Below are 15,612 nucleotides of genomic sequence, written 5' to 3' on the forward strand. Positions count from 1 at the left end.
CATTTGTATATGTATAAATATATATATGTATTAATTAATTTACTTTTTACAGTATTTTCAACATTGCCTACATGAATTTGCAAGGATATATTTTTCGAAGCTTCGAGGTTGTCAGAGGTAACAGCGATAATATATATATATTCAAGCAGCCCGGAACATTCTCAGGATGATCCTGAATACATCCTGCAAATGTCCTTAGGACTTTGAAATAGGACTTCCTGAGGATATACAGGGTGATTCTGAATAACTTTATGTTTTTGCAAAAACATAATCTTGACCGAATTCTAAGACGATTTTTCTTTTGGCAAAATTTCGTGCAAAGCATAGTTTTTGAATTATTAAAGGAAGTAGTTAACGTATGACGGGTCGAATACAAGAGGCAGGCAAGGGTGGCGTGATTCACCGTCAGACGCGGGCGCTCACGTGGGGCGCCTTCGGCGATCAACTGGTCGCTATACTATGCACGGACATACATGCGAATACATACATTCTCTCTCACTCTCTCTCTCTCTCATTCGCTCACTTACCCGTGGTTTTTTTTTTTTTTTTTTACGAGAGAGGGGAAAATGCATTTTATGCATACTCACCGGTCGGTCCGGTGAGTTATGTGGGACTCGAGTACCAAGTCGAATTACCAACTCGGTACTCCCTACCCACTAAAAACCCCTCTCTTTTCACGAATTTCCTTTGACACACTGTCCCTCTGACTTCCCGAGATCTGTTTTCACATAACAAAAAATAGTTATTATTACCTTGTTCGATGACTTTTGATGTATTGCTGTAATTGCTTGAAGGAGAAATGAATTTTCCGATAGATCGTACGTTCTCAAATTTAACGTAGATATCACGTTGCAAAAGACAAGATATCCACACTAAATTATTAACTGAAAGTTTTTCTTCTTTCATGAACTGTATTCTTTTATAAACTTTAACGTAATCACATTTATTTACTCACTCGATGAGACGAGAAATTTACTAATGACTCTATCACTAATCACTATTAATCACTGTCGAATAATAACTGTTGGCGATTAAAAATCACTCGATGAAAGAAACACGCGCGGACACGTTACTACACGACGCGACGACGCGACAATGCGACGGTAATTATTCGGCGACTGCAAGCAGTTTTTTGTCATGGTAGGTTGCGGTAGGTTAATGTACTACTGGCGCTATCGAACGCGATCATGTGTTCGATTGAAGAATGCGGTAAACATAATAAACATTTAACATATTAATATTATTATTATCATGAATGTGTGTGATACCCATACATCGTATGATATCTATTTAAAAATTAATTAGATTAAATAAGTGTTTTTAAAATATTTATTACTTTTACTATTATCTTAAATAAATATTTAATATTAATATTTTATATGATAATAGTAAAAGTAATAAATATTTTAAAAACACTTATTTAATCTAATTAATTTTTAAATAGATGTACGATGTATGGATATCACACACATTCATGATAATAATAATATTAATATGTTAAATGTTTATTATGTTTACCGCATTCTTCAATCGAACACATGATTGCGTTCGATTGCGCCAGTAGTACCTTAACCTACCGCAACCTACCATGACAAAAAACTGCTTGCAGTCGCCGAGTAATTATCGTCGCATTGTCGCGTCGTCGCGTCGTGTAGTAACGTGTCCGCGCGTGTTTCTTTCATCGAGTGATTTTTAATCGCCAACAGTTATTATTCGACAGTGATTAATAGTGATTAGTGAGAGTCATTAGTAAATTTCTCGTCTCATCGAGTGAGTAAATAAATGTGATTACGTTAAAGTTTATACAAGAATACAGTTCATGAAAGGAGAAAAACTTTCAGTTAATAATTTAGTGTGGATTTCTTGTCTTTTGCAACGTGATATCTACGTTAAATTTGAGAACGTACGATCTATCGGAAAATCCATTTCTCCTTCAAGCAATTACAGCAATACATCAAAAGTCATCGAACAAGGTAATAATAACTACTTTTTGACGTTATGTGAAAACAGATCTCGGGAAGTCAGAGGGATAGTGTGTCAAAGGAAATTCGTGAAAAGAGAGGGGTTTTTAGTGGGTAGGGAGTACCGAGTTGGTAATTCGACTTGGTACTCGAGTCCCACATAACTCACTGGATCGACCGCTGGGTATGCATAAAATGCATTTTCCCCTCTCTCGTAAAAAAAAAAAAAAAAAAAAAAAAACAGGTGAGTGAGCGAATGAGCGAGAGAGGGGGGGAGAGAGAGAGAGAGAAAGAGAGAGACAGACAGACAGATAGACAGAGAGAGAATGTATGTGTTCGCATGTGTGTATGTATGTGTATAGCGACCAGCTGATCGCAGCAGGCGCCCCGCGTAAGCACCCGCGTCTGACGGTGAATCGCGTCACCCTTGCCTGCTTCTTGTATTCGACCCGTCATACGTTAACTACTTCCTTTAATAATTCAAAAACTAAGCTTCGGACGAAATTTTGCCAAAGGAAAAATCGTCTTAGATTTCGGTCAAGATTATGTTTTTGCAAAAGCATAAAATTATTTAGAATCACCCTGTATCTGGGCTTATATGAGGCGCTCATTTACTATTCCTCAGGACGTCCTCAGGTCCGTGCAGGACGTCCTTAGGAGATCCAAGGGACGTCCGTGTGCTGTCTGGGTATTAATATAAATACCAAATTTGTTCCAATATCTGCTTCAGATGGAGATAATCAGGGAAGGGAACGTTACTTTTTAAAAGTAACTAGTTACCGTTACTCGTTACCAAGTTAAAAAGGTAACTAGTTACCGTTATTAGTTATTGATTTTCAAAAGTAACTAGTTACAGTTACCGTTACTTAAAAAATAACGGTTCGTTACTTTTTCGTTACTTTTTTTAAATCTATAATTGTAATAAATTTTGTTTCGTGCAATACATACTCTCTCTCTTTCTTTCTTTATGAAAGGATTATCTAAATCACAAAACATATGTTAAATTTTATCGATATTTTTTATTAATTTTTAATAAAAGTTGATATTCTAATAGGTCATCATTTAGATGGCCTCTAAAAGGTGATAGTACAGAATTACCGACACTAAACAATCTTTCAACAGAAGCACTGCTTGGCAAAGCCGTATTAAATTTAATGAATAACTGTTTTAATTTTGGAAAATCTAGTAATAATGCAACGTCAGATCTTTTCGACTTCAGAAATCGTGTTAGTTCTTCTTCGCCAGATTCTGAAATTGATGTTGAGTGTCCATGAAAATTAAAAAAATCGTCATAATCATTATCCTTGCTTGAGTTTGATGAACTTTCATTTGAGCGAATGTCTAACAAATCTTCTAAATAGGCTCTAATTCTAAATAGCTAATTTCTTCTTATCTCCAGTTAACCAGTTTAGTTTAAATTTAGGATGTAATGAACTTGCTATTATTAATTCCTTTTTTTCGAATATTGTACAAAATCTAAAATTTAAAAAATATACATATAATAAAATATTTATACTTTTATATTTTTTATTATGCGAATATTATATGCATTTTTTTAGTTGTATATTTTTTTATTATTTAATAAATTACCTTCGATTTAAGCCTTCTTGAATTGCGATAACTAATGATTGACAATCCGTCAAATTTTTAATGTTTTTTAATTTTTCTTGTAAACTGCTCAATACGGGCAATAAGTATCCCATATACATTCCTACGTCACTTTGTAAGATATCTAATGCTCTAGCTAAAGGCTCCATTACCTAAAGAAAATATTAAAAATATATACTTATTAATATACGTGCATATACAATACACACACACATATGTATATATATATATATTATACATATAATTCATATATTCTATTAAATTAAATATGTGCATTTTACCTGACAATACTCGTCTAAAAATTTTACGTCATTATTTGTCAGCCTTTGTAAATTACAATAGTCCAAACATTGATTAATTTTATCTAAGCTATCTTTCAAAAGAGTTACAAGTTGATATGTGGAATCAAAAGTTGAATTCCATCTATAACAAATAAATTTTGTTTTTATATTGTATATATGTACATATGTATAAGTATATATCATGTGTATGTGCGTTCGTATGTTTGTAAGCATATGTATGTGTAAATAGATATTTTTAAAAAAATATAACATATTTATTAAAATAAAATACAGAAAAAATATAGATAAATAAAAAATAAGAGTTTTTTTAGTTTTTACCTCGTAATAACTGGAGTTTTTAGATAAACGCCGCAAATATCTTTTATTTTGTCGGCCACTTGAGTAGACTGGTTTTGTTTATTCCACAATTTCGATAATTTTGCAAATATTATTCTGTACTTTTTTTTATATGTGGGATCATTCTCCAAGGCTCTTTCAGAATCTTTGGCTGCAATAAGGTTAAGCGTGTGACTAACACACATATGGTGGAAGAGTAATATCTTCCGTGTCTAAACCTTTTTCATCCGTAATCAATAGATCACTTAAATTGTGGAATTCCGTGTTAATCTCCTCATCATCTTCTTCTTTTTCAAAATCTCTAAAAAATTAAATATATTTATATAAAAATGTAATATGTGGTTTTTTTAATATAATGAATACATATAAAATTATTATGTACATACGTATAATACAAAAGTGTATATAATATCATAAAATATTAACTCACCGAAATGCTTTAACAAAATTTGAACCATTATCTGTTGTTGTGCAACAAATTTTGTTTTGAATATGATATTCAACAAATATAGAGTTAATGGCTTTTGCCAAAACATCAAAAGTATGTTTCCCTTTAATTCTACGACAAGCTAGGGCGGCAGACTCTCTTGTTAAATTTTCTGGATTGATCCAATGGACCGTTATCCCTAAGTAACTTCTATAAAAATAAAAGATTTTAATTATTATGTAACAAAACATTAAAAAATAAAATATTAATGTAAAAATATTAAATAAAACATAATTATACACACATGTACCTTTTCGCTTTGCTCCATAAATCTGCTGTAGTTGAAACCGTATCGATTTCAGTAAATTGTTTTTCAAGAGCGATTTTCATATCCAGATATAATTTACTAAGTTTATCTCTTAATGTTTTTTTACACATTATTCGAATTGATGAAGGCAATCCAATTTTAATCAAATCAATAAATGCAGGACTCTCAACAACCGCGAGTGGTTGGACATTTTCAACAATAAATCGTAGTATGGCAGTGTCTAACTTATTTTGAGTTATTCCAGCTGTTCCAGAACCCCATTTTTGTAACACACACTGCTTTTTTGTAACATTATTAATGTCTTCTTTATATTGACGTTTATTATGTGTGAGTTTAGATTTAGCTTTTTCCAAATCTTTTAAAGAATGTGGATGTTTTACCTATATTAATTCAATATAATTAATACTTAGAAATAAAAGTAATATCATAGGTATATATGTATAGATAGGTATGCATGTATATATGTATGTATGTATGTATGCATGCATTTATGTGTATATATTATATATATATACATATGTATGTAAATATGTATGTGTGTATACATATATATGTATATTATAAATGTTACAATATATAGAAAATAATAATATAACTAAAAATTATTTAAAAGTTCAACTAACTAAAAAAGTTTTTAAACAGAAATAAAAGAAAGCATATCTAAAAAAAATTATAAAATAAATTTAATTTATAACAAAATACACACAAATATATAGATATATTGAAACAGATATATATGTAAATAATAGATATTAAGATATAAATTTTTATATTAATATTGTTTTATATTTAAAAAAATCTGTTATAAAATACAAATAATTCTTTGTCATTTACAAAAATAAAAAACAAAAATTTAATGTTAAAAAAAATAAAAGAATAAAAATATATATTAATTTATGAAAGAATTATTAATTTTTATATTTATTTAAACACACTTTTACATGCCATGCTTTTTATACCTACTATTTTTACATTGCAGATTTGATTCAATGAACTAGAATATACGGTGCAATTGTGTACATTCCTTAGAATCTAAAAAAAAATTTTTTAATTTTACAAATTTTCTTGTATTCTTTTTTATTTAAATATTGAATTAATTACTATTATAAAAATATACAGTTATCGTTATTGCGTTTATCTTGCACAAAGTTTTTAAGAAATTAAGAAATTATTTTATATGTACATATATGTATTTATTTATTTATTCAGGCATTTATTTATTTATTTATTTATATGTATATTAACAAATAAAATATTGAAATTTATTTATTAACATAAATAAAAATAATAAGAAAACTAAACTTACGCTTATGTGCTTCTTTAAATTGGCTGTAGAGCTTTTGCTAGCATGTATAATTTTTTTGCCTAAACATAATTTGCAAGTAAATGCATAATTCTTCTCATTACTAAGTTCGGGTTCGAATACAAAAATTTCTTTGTATGTCGGCCATGGTGCCTTATTCGAGGATTCAGATGATGTACTTGGCGTACTCGCCTCTTCGGCTATCGTTTCCATTTCTGAGCAGATCCGATCGCTACAAAAAAATCACAAACCAAGGCCAAAAGTTTTATTATTTTTATTCAGAGAGACTTATTATTAAATAATATTTCGTGTGATATTGTAAGAATGAGTCAGGTCTATTCCGTAACTCTTGCTGACACGTTATTGCGCAGCTGTAGTATACAAAAAAAAAAACTGTGTAACGATAGCGATTTTGTCGTTGACTTTATGAGATACAGAATAAAGCCGCACAATACTAAATTATAAGTAATGTCTTTTAATAATAAACGAATAAATAATTAAATATACTTACACTGTGAGATATAAAATATCACTTGCGACGTAGTCAGTGCAAAGTGCAAACCGCGAGATCAAAAACGAACGTAGCGTAGACAAACAGACCGTGTACGCGAGGAGATAACGGCCGTATGATAGCACAAAGATATAGAACCGCTGTAAAAGCCGAGACAGACCGCACGAGAGTACGGCGGAGAACGACCGCGTGATACAGTAATGCGGGAATATGCACGAAGAACCGTCAAGAAAGCGGGGAAAAGGTATGTATATGGGAACGCTTGCACAAATCGTGAACACATTGACTGGTACGATGATAAATATAACGAACTCCGTAATAAAAGCAGAATTGCGAACGCGACACACTATTATTGCGACGTTACTTCTTCGATACCGGAACATGAACGATTGCCACGCGGTATAGCTTAAGGTTAAGTTAGTTCTTAGTTACTTCCTGCGCAGCCTTCTGTACAGAGGACAGAGCAGGCGCACATGCGCAACGGGCGTGCCAAATGGCGAACCTAGTGCGGCGAGTCTTACGACGAGCGCGGTATCATGCCGATTTGCTAATGCATCAATCAGCGAAAAAGTAACGCTAAAAGTAACTGTAAATTTGTTATCGTTACTAAAAAAATGTAACTACGTTATCGTTACAGTTACAGAAAAAAAAAGTAACGGCGTTACCGGATCTTTACCAAAAAAAAGTAACTATAACGGTAATGGCGTTACAAGTAACGCGTTACTTCCCTTCCCTGGAGATAATGTTACGACTATAAATTTTCATAATTGAATAGTAGGTGTGATATATATATATATATATATATATATATATATATATATACAGGGTGTTGAAAAAAAAGGGTCACATATTTTGATAGCAGGTAGTATTGATCAAAACAAGAAGAAAAGGTCTAATTAACATGGGTCCTAAGACTAATATCTTCAAAGATACAAGCTATTTTGTTATTTGAGCTCTTTGTCATTTTCTTATTAGTCGTGTCATCTTTAGAATGTAATGAACAAAGGAGTAGGGGATGAAGTTAGAGTGCGTGATTTGAAAGAGTGCGTGATTCTCTAAGACGTAGGGCTGAAAAATGCGTGAGAGTGAATGGCAATCACATAGAGCACCTCCTCTAATGCTGAGTCAGCATTAAAATTTGTTGTTTTTTGTAAAAAAAGAGTTTTTAATTTGTTATCATACATTCAGTTTCTTCACTTCAGTTTTTTTATGGAAGATAAATGATTACATTTCATATTAAAATAAAAATTGTTTCTTTATCTCTCTTTGTTTATTTTTTATTTTTTAAGGCATCTAGAAAAAAGATATCCCCATTGTACCCCACTCTCCCCTATTCCTTTGTTCATTACATTCTAAAGATGACACGACTAATAAGAAAATGACAAAGAGCTCAAATAACAAAATAGCTTGTATCTTTGAAGATATTAGTCTTAGGACCCATGTTAATTAGACCTTTTCTTCTTGTTTTGATCAATACTACCTGCTATCAAAATATGTGACCCTTTTTTTCAACACCCTGTATATATATATATACAGGGCGATCCTGAAAAACGATCCGTCTATAAAATGACATATTCCTGACACCATTCTAAGACAATTTTTCCTTTACCAAAATTTGATTTGAAGCGTAGTTTTTGAATTATGAGCAAAAATAGTTAGTAAATCACGCGTCGGGTACAGAAGGCAGGCAGGAGCGGCGCGGCGTGCCGCGAGCGCGGGCGCAGCTGACCGCCCGACGGGTGATTATCACCGCATGAGTCGCTAACTATTTTATCTTATAACATAAAATTATGCTTTAAATAAAATTTTGGTAAAGAAGAAAATGTCTTAGAATTACGTCAGAAATACGTGTTGCTTAAAATAACGTTATTTTAATAATGAAAAGTTGTTCCGGATCGCCGGCCGTCCGACGTTGCAATCAGCTGATTGCTACACGCGATGTGTGTATGGCGGAGTGTGTGCGTAAGAGAGAGAGAGAAAGAGAGAGAAAGAGGGAGAGAGGGAGGGTAGGAGGGACAGACATTCATACACACGCACGCACTTTTTTTCTCGCTCTCTTTCTCTCTTTTACGCAACACTCATACACTCTCTCATTCAGTCTCTCACTCACACTCTCTCGATCACTCACTCACTCACTCACCTGCTTACTCACTTGCTCATTCACCTTGTAGCAGCGTAGCGAATCTTCATGCTATGTATTGTTGTATCTGCTGCACGGTTATGATTGCTAGAGATGCGCGACACATTGAAATTTTTTCGATTATTAGTCTCACACTCGATTGACACAATACAGATTACGCGATAACGAGTTTACTGTTTATTCACTCACTATTGATTTATCGATACCAAAAATTACTTTCAAAGAAACGCGAATGCAAACAGCACATGACTCGACGCGAAGCGACGGACCGCGGAGACTGCGCGACCACAAGAGTTATGTTGCCAGAAACGCGACACGCGACATCTAACAAACGACTTGCGCGTGGCGCGTGATTGACGCGAGATAAGACGAACGATCGGCTAAAACCTTCGCATTGCGAATGCGGTAGAAAACATGAAACGTATAATGACATACTTAAAAAATTAATTATTTATTATAATAATTATTTATTATAAATAATTAATTTTTTAAGTATGTCATTATACGTTTCATGTTTTCTACCGCATTCGCAATGCGAAGGTTTTAGCCGATCGTTCGTCTTATCTCGCGTCAATCACGCGCCACGCGCAAGTCGTTTGTTAGATGTCGCGTGTCGCGTTTCTGGCAACATAACTCTTGTGGTCGCGCAGTCTTCGCGGTCCGTCGCTTCGCGTCGAGTCATGTGCTGTTTGCATTCGCGTTTCTTTGAAAGTAATTTTTGGTATCGATAAATCAATAGTGAGTGAATAAACAGTAAACTCGTTATCGCGTAATCTGTATTGTGTCAATCGAGTGTGAGACTAATAATCGAAAAAATTTCAATGTGTCGCGCATCTCTAGCAATCATAACCGTGCAGCAGATACAACAATACATAGCATGAAGATTCGCTACGCTGCTACAAGGTGAATGAGCAAGTGAGTAAGCAGGTGAGTGAGTGAGTGAGTGATCGAGAGAGTGTGAGTGAGAGACTGAATGAGAGAGTGTATGAGTGTTGCGTAAAAGAGAGAAAGAGAGCGAGAAAAAAAGTGCGTGCGTGTGTATGAATGTCTGTCCCTCCTACCCTCCCTCTCTCCCTCTTTCTCTCTCTTTCTCTCTCTCTCTTACGCACACACTCCGCCATACACACATCGCGTGTAGCAATCAGCTGATTGCAACGTCGGACGGCCGGCGATCCGGAACAACTTTTCATTATTAAAATAACGTTATTTTAAGCAACACGTATTTCTGACGTAATTCTAAGACATTTTCTTCTTTACCAAAATTTTATTTAAAGCATAATTTTATGTTATAAGATAAAATAGTTAGCGACTCATGCGGTGATAATCACCCGTCGGGCGGTCAACTGCGCCCGCGCTCGCGGCACGCCGCGCCGCTCCTGCCTGCCTTCTGTACCCGACGCGTGATTTACTAACTATTTTTGCTCATAATTCAAAAACTACGCTTCAAATCAAATTTTGGTAAAGGAAAAATTGTCTTAGAATGGTGTCAGGAATATGTCATTTTATAGACGGATCGTTTTTCAGGATCGCCCTGTATACCTATATAAAAGTATTTTTCTTTACGGCATTATTGCCCTGAAAATGTAGATTATTTTGATTTTATGAACATCTGGTAAAAATTTAAACCTGTCTTCCTTTTAACTAGAGGAGTTAACTAACAGTTATGTTTATTCTTCCCGTAATTAATTTAGAATATATACGTATAATTGTTTTGTATATATGATTATTACTAGTATAATATAATGTTATTTCCTGTATTTTCTGTACTCTTTTTGTTATATATAATATATTAATTAAGGATTACCATATATGGCATAAAGAATATATAGATATATAATGAAATTTTTTATGTTGTTTATAACATAATGATATTATATAGGTAATTTTAACGTGATTATAAAGTGTGAGTAGTTGAAAGGACTTAATGAATTGTTTCTATTATTACTCTATAATTTTCAGGTGGAGAATAGCGTTTTATTAGATGACCTAATCGGTCCATGAATGTTTCCATGTTCTATTGCCGGAGAAGTTATGTGAGGCATTATAATATGGTAAGTATATATACTTATATGAACGTATCCTGCCTTTGTGCATTATGGCTTTGATAATATAAATTGTTTGACCTCAGAAATATTTAATATAAATTTTTAATTTCGCTATTTGGGTTTTTATGTAACAGAATATTTTGAAATATATATTTATTATTCCATTTAGTTATTGATTAAATATACTTAGATATGTAAAGTAATGGAATTTTGCGATAATATTCATATAATAACTTATACTAAAATTTGGCGCAAATACTTTTAACACAGTTGCATTATTCAGAGTAATTTTGTTGAAGGTTTTTCCTTGATAATAAAATTTTGAATCTATTTTTCTCTTGAATATAGTTGTCTCTTGAATATAGATTAATAATAATTCCTTATACAAATATCGTCGTACATGGTCAGTGCTGCCAATATATCATAATATACTTCTGGCTATATACTATATTAATCAATTTACTAATGATGAGTGAAATTTTGTAATATATATATATATATATATATATATATATATATAAAATTATTGATAGCGTATAACGGCCTTCTTGGTGATATACAACTTTGTCGATTTATAAAATTTTATGAGTGATTTTTAAAGTAGTCGTGTGGGAATGAAATCCTTATTACAATAGTTATAAACAACTAATCTAAAGAATTTATTAATTTTACTTGATTAATATATGTATATAAGACCAGCTATTCAATTGTTTGCAAATATTTTGGTTATATAAGATAACTAAATAATATGAATATTGAGTGAATATATATTGATTATATGTAATATTGTGATATAAATATATAGTGATTATTTATATAATTTCACGTAAAGGTTATATAAGATGAAAAATTCTGTGTAGAATAGTAATTCTACAAAGCAATATTTAAATTTTTGTTGCGGGACGTAACAATTATTAAAAATCGAGTCATTTATATCCATTGACCAACTCGACATCTTGATTTATTGATACCTAAAAATATAAAAAGAAAAGTTAATTGAAGAATTACATAGGACCACAAAATAAAATCGATGGAAGGTTCCATGGACCAGACCTAGTGCATAATATGTTTTTGGGGTCGCTGAAACCGAATCTGCAACCTATTTTTCTCTATCACGTCAGCATTTTTCCTAACCTCAAAAAATAGCTAAAAATGGTAAAATCCAACCTTATCAACCATGAAACCTCATTTAACCTTATAACTTTATACCCTTGTAACCCTTTAACTGTAAAAACGATAACTAATAACCCTAAATCTCATAACCTAAAAGTCCATAACCTCAAAACCCTAATTCTCAAACCCCAATAACCCAATAAACGCATGAAACAGCAGACATGTGAGATTCCAACCTAAATCTTGGATAATATTAACCTTAAAACCCCACAACCCTATAACCCCATAACCCTACGAGCCTGAAACGCAACTTCGGAAAAATTTATACGTAAGATTTTGATTCTGAATGTTACAGAGTTCAAACTCCATAAACTAACATCTTTATAAGTCCATCAACTTTAAATCTATAACCTTAAAACCTCATAACTCTATAACCTCACAATGCAGCATCAAAAGAACCCGATAAGAATACCCGATAAGGTCAAAATTTTGCACATTGCAATAACCTACATTTAGCTTTACCCAAGAACAACGACGTGGACGTAGCAGGTTTTTGTTCCCTTTGGGATGCTTGATTAACGTGAGTCCCCTTGCCCTCTCACGATTCGGGGTGCTTGGTTAACGCTTGTTACTTTTAACGAGAATTTCGTCCAGAGCATTGATTTGTAGTTGCATTTGAGAGTTTCAAGATTGTAAAGAAGATGTAGTTTTTTTATCTCTTAGATCGAAGATTAAAGTTTTATCTGTAAGTCCTTTTGATGCTGCATTGTGAGGTTATAGGGTTATGAGGTTTTAAGGGGTTATAGGGTTGTGGGGTTTTAAGGTTAATATTATCCAAGATTTAGGTTGGAATCTCACATATCTGCTGTTTCATGCGTTTATTGGGTTATTGGGGTTTGAGAATTAGGGTTTTGAGGTTATGGACTTTTAGGTTATGAGATTTAGGGTTATTAGTTATCGTTTTTACAGTTAAAGGGTTACAAGGGTATAAAGTTATAAGGTTAAATGAGGTTTCATGATTGATAAGGTTGGATTTTACCATTTTTAGCTATTTTTTGAGGTTAGGAAAAATGCTGACGTGATAGAGAAAAATAGGTTGCAGATTCGGTTTCAGCGACCCCAAAAACATATTATGCACTAGGTCTGGTCCATGGAACCTTCCATCGATTTTATTTTGTGGTCCTGTGTTATCAACTAAAAATATGCCAACAATATATACCTCAATTCTATTAACAAAAAACATTATGATCCTGCACGTGCTTGCGGCTGTCGATCGCAATAGAAAAAGGGAAATCTGAAAACCAGTAATAAATAAATAATACTTCGTAGTGTAAAATATTAACGCTATAATAAAAGATTACGCATAAATATTTCAAACAATAAGACGAGCAATCGATGCATCCTAACAGCATATATGTATATATGTACATGTACGCAAACATATATATGTTTGCGAATAGTATATTAACGGGACCTTTAGTATACAAGAGGAAGGTCCTGCTAATTTTCTTCATGTTGCGTATATTATCAAGACCGTCTCGATAAAATTCTTTTAAGTACATATACAAGTTGTATAAAGTAATTGAGATGGAATGAATGAAATATTTGCGATATAATAACTATGATGGAAGGAAATTATTATGAAATATTAGATAAAATACTTATAAAAATAATACATACCTGAATTCTGTTGATAGATGATCCTATGATTCCGCATGCATTCCCGTCATAATAATACAAAGTAGCCTGCCACAGATAAGCAGCAGAAACTCCAGGCCTTGAAAGCTGGAAAATAATAATTAAATAATATTTGACCATATAGAAAGTCAACCTAACATAAAATGTAATAGATATTTTAGAAACCAGTTCGTATAAAAGGTATTATTATTGTAAAATGTTAAAATCATAAAGCTTGTCAAATCTATATCTTATAGATGCATATGCGCTTATAAAAATAAGAAAATCAAATAACAAAAGAAATGTATTGAACCAATGTACTAAATTTTAATAATAAATTAAAAATAATAGATGCAGATGAGGCCTCTAGTATAATAAGAAATAATAATATGAATAAAATTTAATCTAAACATAACTCTTTGCTGCATTAATTATAAGTCTTATAAGCCTCCAAGGTTAATCTTCGTTCGCTCTGTTATCTCCCCTATGTCCGGCGTACGTCAACACTTGCATCACCATACGGACGTACTACACTGAAAATAAAGGAATATTCATTAATAAAATTTCGAGGCATAATATATTAAAGTAATAAAAATACATCTATACACACATATATATATATATATATATATATGTATATGTATATATATATATATATATATATCTATTGGAAAAAATCACGTCACGAAATCACGTCACGAAATCACGTCATGAAATCACGTCATGAAAATTAGATAATTAAATCACATAGTTAATGACAAATATTTTTATAAATTTTATAATCTGAAAAAAATATTGTATTTTAAAGATTCTTAATATCTCTAAAAAGGATAAGGTCTCGATATTTTTAAATCAAAAGATAGATTTAATGAAATATGGAAGTCAGGCCTGAAACCCCACGAATGTCCCGGAACTTACCAATATACATCAAGAAATGTCTCGGAACAGACCATTTGACATATATGTATATATGTATCAGTATGTATATGCATATATATATATATATATATATATATATATATATATTAATAATTTACATAATATAGAAATTAATGAACTTACCAGATAAATTTCCAAATGCAGTATTATAAATGCTTTATGCAGCAGCCTCAATGCCATCTGAATAAAGCATATTTTTATGCTTTGGGCCCGCATACTGCCGTAAATAATCTATTGGCTCATATCCTTTTAAATATTCACATATTATATATATGTAAAAGTAACCTAAACAAATAAAGAAAATTTTAATTAATTAATTAATAACAAATCTAAAATTTAAAGGTAAAGAACCGTAATAATTAATAATAAATAAATATAGTAAAAAGTTAATAAGGCGAATGAATTAGAACGTGATTTTATATACATGAGTATTAACAAAACATATTTTGCAGTATGATAAAGTAATAAATTACAAATTATGAGGAATACATAATATATACACATATGAAAGATAGAAATTAAAGGTTTCATTATAAAAATAAATAATAATAAATAGTATGAAGAAATAAAATATATATATATAACCAATAAAAATTTTAACAAAAGAAAATAAACCTATATATATATTTATATAATAAAGGAAAGCAAAATACAAAGTTTAATTCCAACCTTAATAATAATAAAAGTATAGTCCTATAAAAATTCAATATGCATGATCCTGTATGTACAAATTAATAAGTTAATCTAAGCGTTCAAGGCTAAGGCCGTGCGCCGCGTTATCTGTTGGAGCGCGCCTACAATCTTATCTCCCCTAATAATTAAGACAAAGGGGACTCGAGAATAATATTCTTATAAGACTAAGACATGAAATAAATTCAGACCGACTTTTGTTTAAGCTATTAGCATATATGATTATTAATAA

At 31.6% G+C, this 15,612-nt stretch overlaps 1 pseudogene; it reads right to left on the bottom strand.

Moving 5' to 3' along the window:
* Positions 1 to 2,960: 2,960 nt before the first annotated feature.
* LOC145977634 (uncharacterized) lies at positions 2,961 to 6,851 on the bottom strand (annotated as a pseudogene).
* Between the last annotated feature and the right edge of the window lie 8,761 nt (positions 6,852 to 15,612).

Source organism: Camponotus vicinus, unplaced genomic scaffold (genome assembly GCF_025532165.1).
Source record: "Camponotus vicinus isolate PSW18456_S1 unplaced genomic scaffold, iyCamVici1.0 SCAF_1, whole genome shotgun sequence".
In the NCBI taxonomy this organism is placed as follows: domain Eukaryota; kingdom Metazoa; phylum Arthropoda; class Insecta; order Hymenoptera; family Formicidae; genus Camponotus; species Camponotus vicinus.